Genomic DNA, 16,128 nt, shown 5'->3' with positions numbered 1-16,128 from the left:
AGATTCTCCTGTATGTAATCTGTTGGCGCTCGTCCCGCCCCCTTCCTGTCCCCTCCGAGGTTGCAGGTGGGCATCAATCAGGGTGATGGCAATAGGGGTGCTGAATTCCTGGCAATGGGGGTGCTGCATTCCTGGCAATGGTAGGGCTGCATTCATGGCAATGGTGGGGCTGAATTCATGGCAATGGTGGATCTGCATTCATAGCAACGGTGGGTCTGCATTCATAGCAACGGTGGGTCTGCATTCATGGCAACGGTGGGTCTGCATTCATGGCAATGGTGGGTCTGCATTCATGGCAACGGTGGGTCTGCATTTATGGCAACGGTGGGGTTGCATTCATGGCAACAGTGAGGCTGTATTTATGGCAACGGTGGGTCTGCATTCATGGCAATGGTGGGTCTGCATTTACGGTAACAGTGGGGCTGCATTCATGGCAATGGTGGGGCTGCATTCATGGCAACAGTGGGGTTGCAGATGGGCACTAAGTAGGCTGCATTCATAGGCACTGACCCTTATTTTGCTTCACAGTACTTTATTTAAAATATTTTTTTTTCCTGAAACTTCCCTCTTAAAGTGAAGGTGCGTGTTATACGCAGATAAATACGGTATAGACAAATAACACGCCCAAGCTCATCTCTTCACCATACACAGCCACAAAGGCAAGAGAATTCTTGTTGGGCAGTGTATCAGTGCTCGGACGAACACACTTAGACCGAATTTTAATGGTTCATAGAATGTCAGGCAAAATGGATGGCCCTCATGCACGTTCACTTCATCAAATCTAGCCCTCTTTCAAAAAAGTTTGGACACCCCTCATATACACTATATTTGAGTAGAGCATCTCTCTCCTGGACCACAGTTCCCATAGTGCAGTGCTGCCAGACTCAGTGTTTTGTACTCTTCCTGCTCAGTATCTGACTCCTGTTTCTAAAACAGCTGTTAACCAGTCCAGCAGCGCAGAGCAGCAGCTACAGAGAGCAGCTGCAGCCAGTGTTTCTCTCACTCTAATTCTTTTTTTCACAAGAAATCTCACTCTAATTCTTAGCCAAGCACCCGGCTACATATACAAAATGTTTTTTAATTGTGCATTTAGTTGTGTGCCTGGAGTTTAGCTTTGATTATAATGTTTAGCATCTCTTGTTAATTATTTTCTGAGCAAGAGTGTTACAAAATACTATACAACTTAGCCTAGAAGCGGAGTTCCAGTCGTTTTTAAGTTTATTATAAGTCAGAAGCTACAAAAACTGTAGCTGCTGACTTTTAATAAACATACACTCACCTGTTCCACGATCCAGCAATGCGGCCCCCCGAACCCTCGCTCCTCTCTCTCGGCTCTTCATGGCGCCGGCATCACAAGTGTGGGTACCCGGGTGTGACGGCTTGTGGCTTCACAGCCTGGTGCGAACTGCGCATGCGTGAGCCGCGCTGCACCTCCTCATTGGCCGGGCAATCTTCTGGGATCTATGATGTGTCCCAGTAGATTGCAAGGAGAGGGGGAGAGGAGAACTTCCCCTCGAGTCGCCTAGGTGGCCCGAGTGGAAATGGGAGCTGGGTACCTGTCAAAACTAGGTACCCACTTCCCCGTCAAAAAAAACGACATGCCAAATGTGGCATGTAAGGGGGTGAGGAGTCCTTAAAGCGGAACTTCCACTTTTGGGTGGAACTCCGCTTTAAGCTGTCTCTGCATTAACAAATATTAGAATGTGATATCAGCTGCATTCTCTAAATACACCACAAGATGTCCTTCAAAGCCAAAGGATAGCTTATGACTTATTCTTTGACCAGCAGGACATCTAGTTGTAAAGCTAAAGAGCTTTGAATAGATCCCTAGAGGGAGAAAAAACATTAATTTATGAAACCAGAGATGCAAAGCTCTGCTTTGGGACTGCAGTGCTTAGTGTTTATGTTTTGCATATGCGTATTATAATTTATTTTCATGTAATCAATGTAATATAAAAAGGCTAAGAATGAGAAACTGCAGCAGTTGTAAGTGAATTAAGAATCAAGTGGTTGGATCAGTATTTGAATATTATGAAAAACTGAATGTTGACTGTTGGCACGTGCCCTGATACCCTGCATCTGGTAGTTTTTGACATTTAAAAAAAAAGGTTAATTTATTCTCCATGTTTCCTAACTTTTCAACAACCCTTCATCCACACCCTACTGTGTCCCCAAAACGACCTTTAACATTTAACCTAACTCTAAACAGCTCGTTTACACCAGAACATACCTAAAATACCCATTGCCACAATGCACAGCAACACACTGGGGGTTATTTACGAAAGGCAAATAATCCACTTTGCACTACAAGTGCAAACTACAGGTGCAAAGTGCACCTAAAATTGCACTGAAAGTGCACTTGGAAGTGCAGTCGCTGTAGATCTGAGGGGGACATGCAAGGAAAATAAAAAACAGCATTTTAGCTTGCACATAATTGGATGCTAAAATCAGCAGAGCTTCCCCTCATTTCAGATCTTCCCCTCAGATTTACAGCGACTGCAATTCCAAGTGCACTTTCAATGCAATTTCAAGAGAACTTGTAGTGCAAAGTGGATTTCCCTTTAGTAAATAACCCCCATTGTGTTGCAATGCAAAGCTAATAGCACCTCAACACCCATCTACAGTGTTCTGTGACACACAACTGCATCAACACACAAATCTATATTTTTAGTGGATTGTGTGCATTTAAAAAATGGTGCAGGAACTATTTTTATGTGTTGCAACAAGGAAGGGGGGGGGGGGCTATGCAAAAGCATAAGTGGGACTTTAAATGAAGTACATGTCTGCGCTTCCATCCCTAATACAAATGTAAAACAAGGAGATTGGGACTTTAAATGAGGTTCAAGACAGGGTGGGAGTATATAAAAGGAAAACATGTTTATTAACATGAAAAATGATGTGTGATACACTCTCAGAGTCAAGTGAGCTAGGCATGGAAACATAACTGTAATGGACATTAGAGATACATAGGAAAAAAACAAGATGCGCTAAAATTAAAAAAAAACAAATAAATATACCCAAAAATCATGTCATAAATGATTGTCCATGAGTAATGCAAACATGAAAACAGGAAAAAAGTGATCAAAGTCCTTAGAAGAGCAACGTAGATCCTTTCACCAGTGAAATAGAAAGAAGAAAAAAAGTCCACAAATGTTGATCATAAACTGTAGTGACAATCCAATAGAAAGAGATCCTCCACCATAAGAGTATTGAATCCGCTTACCAGATTTCCAGCGGTCCCTTAATCAAAAGAGGACCCCAGAAAGCATGTAGGTTAACACTGTAGGAGTTGAAGTACAGATGGGCCGAGCTTGATGCTAATCCCCGTCTCAATCCAGTAGATGGAAAACTTGGTTACCGAGTATCATGGAAAACACATAGAGGGCCGCAATAGTGTAAAACCATACATAAAATTGATTAAAATAAAGACAAAAACACACTTACATGGTAGCAGTGTTAAAAAGGCATGTCAAAAAACCAAACAACCCATCCAATAGGTATGGAAATAGTGCAATCAACGGGGGGTGATCCGATGCAACACACGTTCCGCCCGACCGGTTTCGCGAAATATCGCTTCCTCTTGGGGCGCAGTCACCCCAGTTTCCGGGATTGACATCCTCTTCCTGGCTACGGCTCAGCATTTGCTCACTCCCACCATCCACACCATTCTTTTAGGTATGTAAGCCTAGGACTGTTATCCATGTTCCTCATTTTACACTTTAAGTTATTGTAGACTAAAATACTATCTAATCCCCCAGATTTGGAAGCATCAGCCCCTGATGAGTGCATTAGCACGAAACGCGTCGGGCCACCCAAGGATGCCAATTCATTCCATATCTGATTTACTAGCCAGTACAATCTACAACTTTCTACCTCATGTCTTTTATCGCACTGTGCCACCTAAGGAAGCATGTGTGCCCTTTCTCCTACTCACAGGAAGCTGTTTATTGTTTTTCATACTGTTTTGTATTAATTATTGATGGCATTGTATGTCCCTGTGTCCATGTTTCATATGTGAAGCCATATGTCATGAGTTTCCTTGTTGATATTACTATGTATCTCTAATATCCATTACAGTTATGTTTCCATGCCTAGCTCCTTTGACTCTGAGAGTGTATCACACATCATTTTTCATGTTAATAAACATGTTTTCCTTTTATATACTCCCACCCTGTGTTGAACCTCATTTAAAGTCCCAATCTCCTTGTTCTACACTTGTATTAGGGATGGAAGCTCAGACATGTACTTCATTTAAAGTCCCACCTATGCTTTTGCATAGCCCCCCCTTCCTTGTTGCACCCATTAGGGATGGAGGTTCCTGACCTAGCTGCCAGTTTTCCCCTGTCAGCTATGTGGGTAGTTTCAGTTCTCCTTTGTGGCCATGTACCACCATTGGGGACCTGTTCTCATATGAGATATGTCCACCCTGTCCATTAGACCTATGTCACTGGTGCGATCTATCAGTCTGACTGGGCTTGTTGCTATGTTGTCACTGTCAGCCTCTTTGTGTTGTCATCCACCTGGAAGCTGCGATGCGCTCTGGACGTCCTCCCTTTGCCCCCCTCCCGCCCTCCTGGCGGGGTGGTCTTTGGGGAAGTGGGCGGCGTCCACAGCACATCGACATCACGCCCACGTGTTCCACGTCTGACGCCAGCCATGACATCATGACTCCGGTCGCGGTACTTCCCATCTAGCCATTCACAGCCCATGGGGGACAACCTCTTTCGAGGGCGGAGTTCTCCCGCCCCGATAGGAGGCCCTCCTAGCCCATGTCTGGCCAGCGTGACGTCGGTGTGTGCCACTGTGCGGTCGCACGCAGGTATCAGGGGGTATTTATAGGCCGCCTGCTCACAGCCATTTCCACATCCATGGGACGATGCCACACTATCGAGGGACTATTTGCACCTGGTTATTCTATACCCAGGTAACTTTTTGCTATTTTTGGTTATTGCCTTCAGACTCTCAGTCTGGTTGATGCATCTCACCCTATCTATATATGTGGTATACAGACTCCCTGGCATTTTCCCATCGGTGACCACCACTCTGGCTCCACACCCCTGTCTTTGGCTACCGGTCCTTATGAGGTACTCCAGCCCTGCGTTCCAGCTGTACTTGGCGCAGTCACCCCAATTCCGGGATTGACATCCTCTTCCTGGCTACGGCTCAGCATTTGCTCACTCCCACCATCCACACCATTCTTTTAGGTATGTAAGCCTAAGACTGTTATCCATGTTCCTCATTTTACGCTTTAAGTTATTGTAGACTAAAATACTATCTAATCCCCCAGATTTGGAAGCATCAGCCCCTGATGAGTGCATTAGCACGAAACGCGTCGGGCCACTCAAGGATGCCAATTCATTCCATATCTGATTTACTAGCCAGTACAATCTACAACTTTCTACCTCATGTCTTTTATCGCACTGTGCCACCTAAGGAAGCATGTGTGCCCTTTCTCCTACTCACGGGAAGCTGTTTATTGTTTTTCATACTGTTTTGTATTAATTATTGATGGCATTGTATGTCCCTGTGTCCATGTTTCATATGTGAAGCCATATGTCATGAGTTTCCTTGTTGATATTACTATGTATCTCTAATATCCATTACAGTTATGTTTCCATGCCTAGCTCCTTTGACTCAAAGTGTATCACACATCATTTTTCATGTTAATAAACATGTTTTCCTTTTATATACTCCCACCCTGTCTTGAACATCATTTAAAGTCCCAATCTCCTTGTTCTACATTTTTATGTGTTGAGGTCTTTCGATAGCCTATTTATTTAAACACTTCCATACAGGGCACATATACACCTTCCCGCCCAGACCAATTTTTAGCTTTCAGCGCTGTTGCACTTTGAATGACATTTGCGCGGTCATGCTACACTGTACCCAAACTACATTTTTATCATTTTGTACCCACAAATAGAGCTTTCTTTTGGTGGTATTTGATCACCTCTGGGATATTTATTTTCTGCAAAAAAAATTAAAAAATGACCGAAAATTTTGAAAAAAAAAGTATTTTTGTTTCTGTTATAAAACATTGTAAATAAGTATGTTTTCTCCTTCACTGATGGGCACTGATGGTACTGCACTGACGGGCACTGATAAGGCGGCACTGATGGGCACCGATGAGGTGGCACTGATGTGGTGGCATTGATGGGCACTAATATGCGGCACTGATGGGCGGCACGGATGGGCACTGATAGGCGGCAAGGATAGGCGGCATGGATGGGCTTGGATAGGCGGCATGAATGGCCACGGATAGGTGGCACAGATAGGCGGCACGTATAGGCGGCACGGACGGGCACGTATAGGCGGCACGGCCTGGCACGGATAGGCGGCACGGACGGGCACGTATAGGCGGCACGGACGGGCATGGATAGGCGGCACGGACAGGCACGGATAGGCGGCACGGATGGGCACGGATAGGCGGCATGGATGGGCACTGATAGGTGGCACGGATGGGCATAGATGGGCACTATTGTATGTGTTGTACTAATGGATGCCAATCAGTGCCAAACAATGCCTGCCAATCAGTGATGCCCATTGTGGGCACTGATTGGCATCCATTGCGGCTCTGATTGGCATCCATTTTGTGTATCCTCCTCATCCCTGGTGGTCTAGGGTGGCATCCTTTTTTTTTTCCCCACTGGTGGGGGGGGGGCTGTGCTGATGATCGATCAGCACAAACCCCCCCCTGTCACAGGAGCAGCCGATCTGCTCTCCTCTGCTCGCGTCTGACAGACGCGAGTGAGGAAAAGCCGATTACCAGCTTTTCCTATTTACATCGTGATCAGCCGTGATTGGACACGGCTGATCACGTGGTAAAGAGTCTCTGTGAGAGACTCTTTACCTTGATCGGTGTTGCGGGGTGTCAGACTGACACCCTGCAACAACGATCGCCGCGATGCGCGCCCCCGGGGGCGCGCAGCGGCTCAGAATCCTGAGGACGTCATATGACGTCCAGTCAGGATTCTACAACCACTTTGCCGACGTCAATTTGTCATTGGCGGGCGGCAAGTGGTTAAAATGAGCTGGCTATTGCAACACACATCAATGCACAAAAATGCGTTTGTTGCATCACACTGTTCCAGTGTAAATGAGCCCTTAAATTTAAAGTGTGCCCAAACCATGGAATTTAAAGTATTTACACTAATGTGCAAAAGTTTTAGACAGGTGTTAAGAGTTTATTTTTATTAATTAACAAAATGGAAAGTAAATAAACAGAAGAGAAATCCAAATCAAATCTATATTTGATATGCCCACCCTTTGCCTCAGTTAACAGCATCAGTTATTTTTTTATTTTTTTTATATAATCTTTATTTATCCATAAAGAATTTTTTTTTTTTTTTTCATTATACAACAGCAAAGCAAAAAAAAAGAAAAATATAAAAGGACGAAGAGGGTGCATACAATGCCGTCCAACCATACAATCAGAAATTACAAAGGAACCGAGGGCCCAGTTGAACACCTCGCAGACTAAGTAATAAGGACGAAGGTTACACTTGCAGGGTTAAATAACATATAACTTGAAGTTGTCCTTAAATAGTCCGCCATGTGCAAGGGCCCATAAAAGAAAAGGCAGATCATCTTGGTCAGGCAGGTAAGTAAAAACAGGAACATAATAAGAATCAGAAAAACAAAAACAAAAAATTAAAAAGAGGACGTACCCATAGGCATCAAAACAGTCCAGCAACAGATATGGTCACATACACAGTGGTTTCATGAGGAAGAGTACAGGGAGGGAAGAGAGGGAAAAGGGAAACAGACCCAGTCACCGTCCCTCATCTACCTGGAATTAAGGCGTGAGAGGTATAGCTGTGTCTCCCTCCCCCTCCCCCACATAGTGCAGCCAGGTAGCCCAGATCCCGTACCATTTGTCGTATTCGTCCCTATGCCTCGCCATCCACTCCTCCGCCGACCTGACATTGTTCACCATCCGAATCCAGTCCAGACGGGACGGGACCCGGCTGGTCTTCCAAAAAATAGGAATAAATCTCCTAGCCGCATTCAAAAGGTGCGGTAGCACTGATTTCCGGTACAGGCCAAGGGGGACGGCGGGAACATGTAGGAGGAAATTCATCGGGGAGTCTGGCAGGTCCACGTCAAGGATGGAATTGACTTGAGACCTAATATCCAGCCAAAATGAGCGCAACTTAGGGCATTCCCACCAGATGTGTAGAAAAGTGCCCCTATGACCGCAGTCCCGCCAACAGGTATCTGAGGTCCTTGGGTAAATCTGCTTAAGTCTAGTGGGCACCCTGTACCATCTGGTCAAAACCTTATACCCGTTTTCCTGCATTTTCGTGTCAACTGAGCTAGAATGTGTGAGACGGTACAACTGGCTAAGCTGGTTATCAGTAAACGTATGCTGCAAATCTCTCTCACACTCCCGGATGTAAGCAGGTCTCCCACGAGAACTCCGGTCCTGCAAGAGACCATAAAGTATAGATATAGCATGTGGGACAGGGGAGGAGGACATACAGAGCTTCTCAAAAGGGGTAGCAGATGTGGGGGAGCATATGGTATGGGGCAGGCCCTGTGCAAAATGATGAAGCTGCCCATGCCTCCAGCTATCCATTGGAAACCCCCCATATTGGGCCCTAAGTTCCCCCAGGGAGAGTAGGCCCCAATCCTGGAAAAACCTGCCACAACGCAGTTCGCCGTCCGCTGTCCAGGAGCGCAAAAAGGACGGATGTTCCCCCGGTAGGAACCAGGGGAAGCCCCCTAGAGGTGCCAGAGGGGAAAAAGGGGGGGCAAGGTCTCCCATCTTATTCATAGTATCCCATAATTTGAGGGCGTGAGTGGACATTAGGGAAACATGGGACGACAGACCCCTCTGTGAGTGGGGAAGCCAAGGGGCATGGGATAGGTTACGGCCTGCCATACATTTTTCCAAAGGGACCCATTTCTTAGAGGACACTCCATGGTGCCAGTCTAAAATTCTCTGAAGGGCAATAGCTTCGTAATACTTGCGAATGTCAGGGACACCCATACCTCCTAGTCGTTTGGGCCTCTGCAAAATACGGAGAGCCAGACGGGGACTTCTACCCTGCCAGATGTATCGGAGAAACGCACTGTTAAGGCTCAAGAAAAAAGACCTAGGCAAAGAGATAGGCACCATTTGGAGGAAAAACAAAATGCGAGGAAGCACATTCATCTTTAACACACTGACTCGGCCCATCCACGAGAAAACCTCCCTGTCCCAACGGTGTAAGTCCGCCTTAATGGTGGAAAGCAATTGGACGTAATTACTAGAATATAATTGAGAGTAAAGGGGGGTGAGGTATACCCCCAAATATTTCATGTGGGTGGTACACCATGTAAAGGGGAAGGAGGATTGCAACCGTGTACGCAAGCATCAGTTATTTTAGGTACAGTTATTTAAGGAATTTGGCAGGTAGGTTGTTCCAAACATCTTGGAGAACTATCCACAGATCTTCTGTGGATGTAGGCTGCCTCAAATCCTTCTGTCTCTTTGCGTAATCCCAGACAGACTTGATGATGTTAAGATCCGGGCTCTGTGGGGGTCAAACCATCACTTCCAGGACTCCTTGTTCTTCTTTACACTGAAGATAGTTCTTAATGACATGGGTTGTATGTTGGGGGGGGCGTTGTCCTGCTGCAGAATACATTTGGGGCCAATCACACGCCACCCTGATGATATGGTGTATCTAGTCTTCAGAGCACGAATAGTGCAACCAACATACTGAACCTGACAAACACTGCATTCCATAACACCGATGATGTTACATTCGTGCTCTGTAGACTAGAATCTTGCAGCTCTTTATTTTTATTTTTTTATTTTTTATTTTTTCAAGTTTAAGATATTTATTGGAAAGCAGTGCAGTACATTGCAAGAGCCGCCAGAATAGCCTGGGGCCGATTGGTATACATACAATACAGAGGTAAAATTTACAAAACATTTTAGAGCAAAGGCATCACTATGTGTAGAGCAAAGTGACTTTTCCCCCACCCCATATCTTCTCCTTTCCTTTTTTCCTCTTTCCCCCACCCTCGAGCTTGCAATGTTCAAAGGGAAGAAAAAAGGGGAAACGGGAAACGACAAATAAATAAATAAGGAAATAAGTTAATATATATAAAAGAAAAAGAAAATAGCTCCTGAGAATGACTGTATTCCTGGCACCCTCAATGGGTTCACACTGTGCCTAAGAATCAGTTAATACGTCAAACACATTAGATATACTAAATAAAAGTAAAAAGGAACCCCCGGTCCCGGAATAACTGAAGTTTCCGGAGTCGTGGGCAAATCCCAGAGTAAGGAATATGCTATCGCGTAATCACTTTTTCAGTGAGGGCTGGAGATTACAAAAGGAAGCATAGTAAATGAGTAATACTCTCCAGTGGTACTTTATGGCAATAAAAAGGAAAAAAGAGAAAAAATGTACATAAGGAGGCCAAAAACACTCTGATGTAATCATTAAAGTTAAACTGACTACTCTATCTTCAACTCTATATGAAGATGTACCTGAAAGGAGGAAAAAGGAAAGAAAGATAAAGGGTCAAAGAGACCTAGAAAGAAAAAGAAAGAGAGAGAATAGATTGATGTTGCCAGCTACGGACTATGCTGACCGGGCCACAGACCCTGGAAATAATAAGGTAGGAAGACCAAGGATAAAATGGAGGATCTCCACCCTCTCTTATCCTTATATCATAGGTAAACCTATATATCTAGCCCAGGGTTCCCAAACCGCCTCAAAGGTTTTGGAAGAATTGAGTATTGAACTTACCATCTTCTCCTGGTGCATGATCCAAGAGATTTTCCTCTTGGCCAACATGACAGAGACAGAAGGTTGTTTCCAAGCACCCGCTAACGTAATTTTGGTACCTGTGAGCATGAAGGCTACTAATCTTTGAGTATATTTAGATGTTTGGGGCACGCCGACCCCTAGTAATGCTATTAGGGGAGATTTTTCAACCGGTATACCGGTTACCTTCCTGATGAGATAAAACATTTTGTTCCAGAATCCCCTAATTTTAGGGCATTCCCACCAGATGTGCAACATGGAACCCTGGGCTTGACAACCTCGGAAACACAGTGAAGAAGTGGTTGGAAACATAGCTGCTAGTCTGGAAGGGACCAAGTACCACCTCATTAATACTTTAAGGTTAGCTTCAATCAAAGAGATATTAATAAGACCTTTAGAAGATCTCGATCCTACCTCATGCCACTTCTCCAGAGTCCAGGATATCCGTAGATCTTTCTCCCACGCCTCCATGTAAGAGAATTTGGAAGTAGGTTCCGAAAGTGAGTTATATACAATAGAAATGCCACCTCTCTGTTCATTATTGCTAATGCACCATCTTTCGTAAAGGGTGAACTCAGGGGGATTTGGTTTATTTTTCCAAATTGATGTAAGAAAATGGGATATCCTGGAATATCTATCATTTTCAGAGTCGGGCATACCCAAGGATCCCACACAGTGTGCCAATGAGATCAAGCCCACTGGGGAAAGAAAGTGTCCAATCCTATAAAGTCCCTTATCCATCCACCATCGAAAAATCGTAGAGTCTCTATTCGGGTTAAAGTGAGAAATCTGGAACAGATTAGCTAAAGGTCGCATATCGGAGATTAGCGCAGGAGATTTCCTTAAGTCATCCCAAAGCTTAAATGCCTGAGAGAGAGTTGGGGCCATTAAGGCCGGTCTTAGTTTTTGGGAGCACCAGAGCAGATCGTCCAGAGGATCATTAGGAACTGCCTGACCCTCCATCTCAATCCAATCTGGTTTCTCTCGGTTGGAGTAGATGGAAGATAGTTGGGACAATCTAGCTGCCTGATAGTAACGATAAAGGAGTGGTAAACCCAACCCTCCCTTAGTCATGGGACCATATAAGACATTTTGGGGCAGCCTATATCCTCTACCATTCCAAATAAACTTCAACACTTTGCCCTGGAATTTTTTAAGTTGATCTTTCCTAATTGCGATTGGGAGAGATCTGAATAAATATAGCAATCTAGGTAGGAGAGTCATTTTGACCGAATTGATCCTTCCTAGCCAGGATATTTTGTGAGTGGCCCATGTTTGTAGATCAGTTTCGAGTTTACGGAACATAGGCGGGAAGTTAGCCTGATAAAGGTTTTCAAACTTATTAGTCAGATTTATCCCCAAGTAACGAATAGAGGAGTCACCCCACTGAAATCTAAACAAAGTCTTCAGTCGCTCTACTAGAGCAGGTTGAATATTAATGTTCAATGCCATTGATTTTTTCATGTTGACCCTTAATCCTGAGACATGTCCAAAAGAATCAAGCACTTCACAGATAGCAGCCAATGAGGTTCCCGGGGAGGTAACAAATAAGAGGCAGTCGTCCGCAAACAAAGCGCATTTGTGAGTTTGCTGACCACAGGAAACTCCAGTAATATCTTGATTGGACCTGATGACAATAGCTAAGGTTTCTATTGCCACAGCAAAAATGATAGGAGACAAGGGACATCCCTGTCTGGTCCCTCTTTTGATCAGTATAGGATCTGAGAAATATCCCTGCAATTTGACCCTTGCCTGCGGTCCTGAATACAAGGAACGCAATGTTCCCAGGAAATTCTCCCCAAACCCCCACCGTTTCAGGACCTCAAATAGGTAAGGCCATGATATGGAATCGAAGGCCTTCTGAAGGTCCAAAGACAGAAGCAATCCTTCCTGGGGAGGACCTCCATCCCACCCCGACTGTAGTAACGAAACAATATCTATCGCCCGCCTGATCTGGTCCGGACCCTGTCTCCCTGGTATGAAACCTACTTGATCTTTATGTATATAATGAGTAATAAATGAGTTTATTCTGTTAGCTAAGATTTTCGTGAGAATTTTCATGTCGTTATTGATCAACGAGATGGGCCTATAATTTTCTACCTGTTCCGGATCCTTATCAGGTTTGGGGATAACAGATATATATGCCTCATTCAGCTGGGGATGCAGGTCCTCCCCCGTTCTTTTAGAGTTGAAAAATTTTGTAAGGTGAGGGGCAAGAATATCCGCAAAGTTTTTATAATAAGGGGTCGAAAAGCCATCTGGCCCCGGAGCTGAGCCTCCCTTCAAATTTTTAATCACCTCAAAGGTTTCCGTCACAGATATAGGGGCCTCCATAAGCTCCACATGATCAGTGTGAAGGTTAGGGATAGGCAGTTTGTCCAAATAGGATTGAATCTCAGGAATCTCAGCTGAGTCGCCGGCTTGGTAAAGTTCAGAATAAAATCCTTGGAAAGTTTTGAGAATGATTTCGGGGTTAAGGGTAGCAGTCCCCTCGCGAGTTTTGATTTTTGGGAGAGAGAATGTGCGGTAAGTCGGTGAAAGTTTGGTGGCAAGCATAGTACTCATTCGATCCTTATGTTGGTAAAATTTTGCTCCGCTCCATCCCAGAGACCTCTCAGCCCTAACAGTAAGTGCTAAGTTAAGAGCTAGTCTAGCGGCATCCAACTGAGAGGTCCGGATCATAGCTTGATCTTTCTTGTGCTGTTTGCACAAATCTGTAAATTCCCTATCTAATTTTTCAATTTCCAAAGCTTTGTCCTTTTTTATTTTAGCAGCAATTTGTATGATCTTACCACGGATCGTAGCCTTATGCGCAGCCCACAAAGTTTCAGCCGAGATCCCTTCCACATCGTTTAAGCTAAAGTATTCCTGCAGTGCTTTCTCGATTTCCAAGACAACCATAGGGTCTTTAAGGAGGGTCTCGTTAAGCTTCCAGTGAAACTGACGGAAGACACCTGTCCTTCCTTTAAGGGAACAGATCACCATTGAGTGATCAGAAAGAGCTGTCTCTTTTATGCGTGCTTTTGTGATCAGAGGGACATGTCTCGAGGAGACAAGGATGTGGTCTATTCTCGAGTAAGAGCGGTGAGGGTTGGAGAAATGGGTATAATCCCTTTTGGAGGGGTTAAATTCCCTCCAAACATCCACTAAATTTCGCTGAAAAATCAGTTTAGCTATTTGTGAACTAGTCCTAGTAGGACGGGTCAATTGTGAAGACAAAGGTCTGGATTTATCAAGGCTCTGGTCGAACGCCACATTGGAATCCCCCCCCAATATGACAATCCCTTCCAAGAGTGTTTCTAAGGCATTGAACATTGATTGAAAAAATTTAAGTTGCCCTCTATTAGGAGCGTAATAAGACACAAAAGAAAAAAGTTGCTTCAGGGTCCTTCAGGGTCCCTGTGCACTAATAAAGATTTAAATTTGCAAGATCTGGCGAAGAGCACTGCAACCCCTCTTGTCTTGTCCTCTGCATTTGCCAGGAAGAATTGAGGATAGTGAGTATGGATGAATGAAGGGGAATAACTTGTAGGAAAGTGGGTTTCTTGAAGGAGGAGTACCTCTAGTTTTTGGGAGCGATAGGATTGGAACACTTTCCTCCTCTTGACAGGGGAATTTAGACCTTGGACATTGTGGGATACCATTCGAAGAATTGGAGATGGAGTGGAGTTACGTGACATGACCAATAAATAGTAGGAGCATATGGTAGCTATGTGTACTTACCCCAGAGGATAGGAGGCGTGGGATCCGAGAGCAGACGGCATATGTGGAGCCTGGACCCGAAGAAGGGCTAATGAGGAGCTCTGTCCGTAGCTTGGCAACCTTAGAGAAAAGACTAGAAAAGCAGGAGAAAAGAAGAAAGGAGCATAAAATTAAGCTAAATAAATGAAACCGGCAAGAGTGGGGGGGAAGAAGTCCCACCCCCCTCCCGCCAAACAAAACATACATGTAACCCAAGTCAAGGGTTACCAGTCCAACTCCCGACAGCGGGTGATCCACAGTCGAGGGTTGGACGGGGGCACAAGGCATCTGCCCCGGTCATAGCCATCCCTGAGAGGAATAAGGCACATAAAATTATTAGTAATATATAATACCAAAAACTGTAACATTTTAGAACAAGTAGAACAAGGGCAGCCGAAGCCCATAGATCAAAGAATAAGGGATCTGATTAATATCTATCAGAATGCAATGTAACAGAACAAAAATACTACTAAGGTTAAGACTAGGTCAAGTGACCGTGAGTCATTGGCTATATGTATGGAAGCCTGAGTGGTTTAAAAATAAATTTGGGTGTCAGTAATAAAACCCCAAAGAAGCTTTGATCCCGGTCCCTCCCGCCTAACTGAGAAGGGTCCCGGATCAAAACCGGTGGCATCAGTAGCATATAAAATATAATATAAGTCTCGCAAAAGTCAATCCTATGAAGGAGAAAAGGACAACTCAAGGTGGTTGAAAAAGTAGGGAACCAAATGGACCAGGGATCTCCCAAAGTTGTTGGAAAACCCCGGGAAAAAAATGCCCCGTCACGGGCATTACAGGAACCCTAAAGAGAAAACCTATCTAATAACACAAAAAAAAAAAAAAAGAAATCAGGTTGTGACTGAGTCCTTAAGACGTCTGCTCTTATTGGATTTCCATGGCGGTGAGATAGGGCTGGTAGGAGTGGGTCGTTTGGATGATCCTACTTGTGGGGTGGAGGTGTCCATTGCTGGATCCAGCGCAATAAGCTTCAGGGAAAGTAGAATTTTTTCCCCCTCATGTAGAGATGTGAAGGAATAAGTTTTTCCCTTAAGTGAAAACTTCAGGGCAAATGGGAAGGCCCACCAGTATCGAATTTCTTTCTGCATCAGAATGGATAGCAAAGGTTTCAGGGCCCTGCGCCTTTGGATAGTTAGAGGTGAAATGTCCGCAAATATTTGTACATTGACTCCTTGGAACAGGATGGAGGGATGTTGACGAGAGGCTTTCATTACTTCCTCTTTAACTGTGTAGTAATGTGGCTTTACCACAATGTCTCTAGGTGAACCGTCCTTTCTGAGAGGGCCAAGAGATCTGTGTGCCCTGTCCAATTCTAATTTATGAGCGTTTATTGACGGTAACAGGTGCTTTATAAGGTCCTGCACAGCTGTAGAAACGTCCAAAATGGATTCTGGGATCCCCCTGACCCTAAAATTCTCTCTCCTTGAACGATTTTCGAGGTCGTCAATTCTGTTCAAAGCATTGTCAAGTTGTTCTTGCAAATCATGTATATGGTCAGTGTTCTGATTAGCCCTAGAAACAGTGATATCCAATTTCTGTTCTATCACCTCCATTCTGGAGCCAAGGTTTTGGAAATCGTTTCTAATGTCATTAGTTATTTTGT

This window comes from Rana temporaria, chromosome 3 (assembly GCF_905171775.1).
Source record: "Rana temporaria chromosome 3, aRanTem1.1, whole genome shotgun sequence".
Taxonomy (NCBI): Eukaryota; Metazoa; Chordata; class Amphibia; order Anura; family Ranidae; genus Rana; species Rana temporaria.
This window is presented reverse-complemented; position numbering follows the sequence as displayed.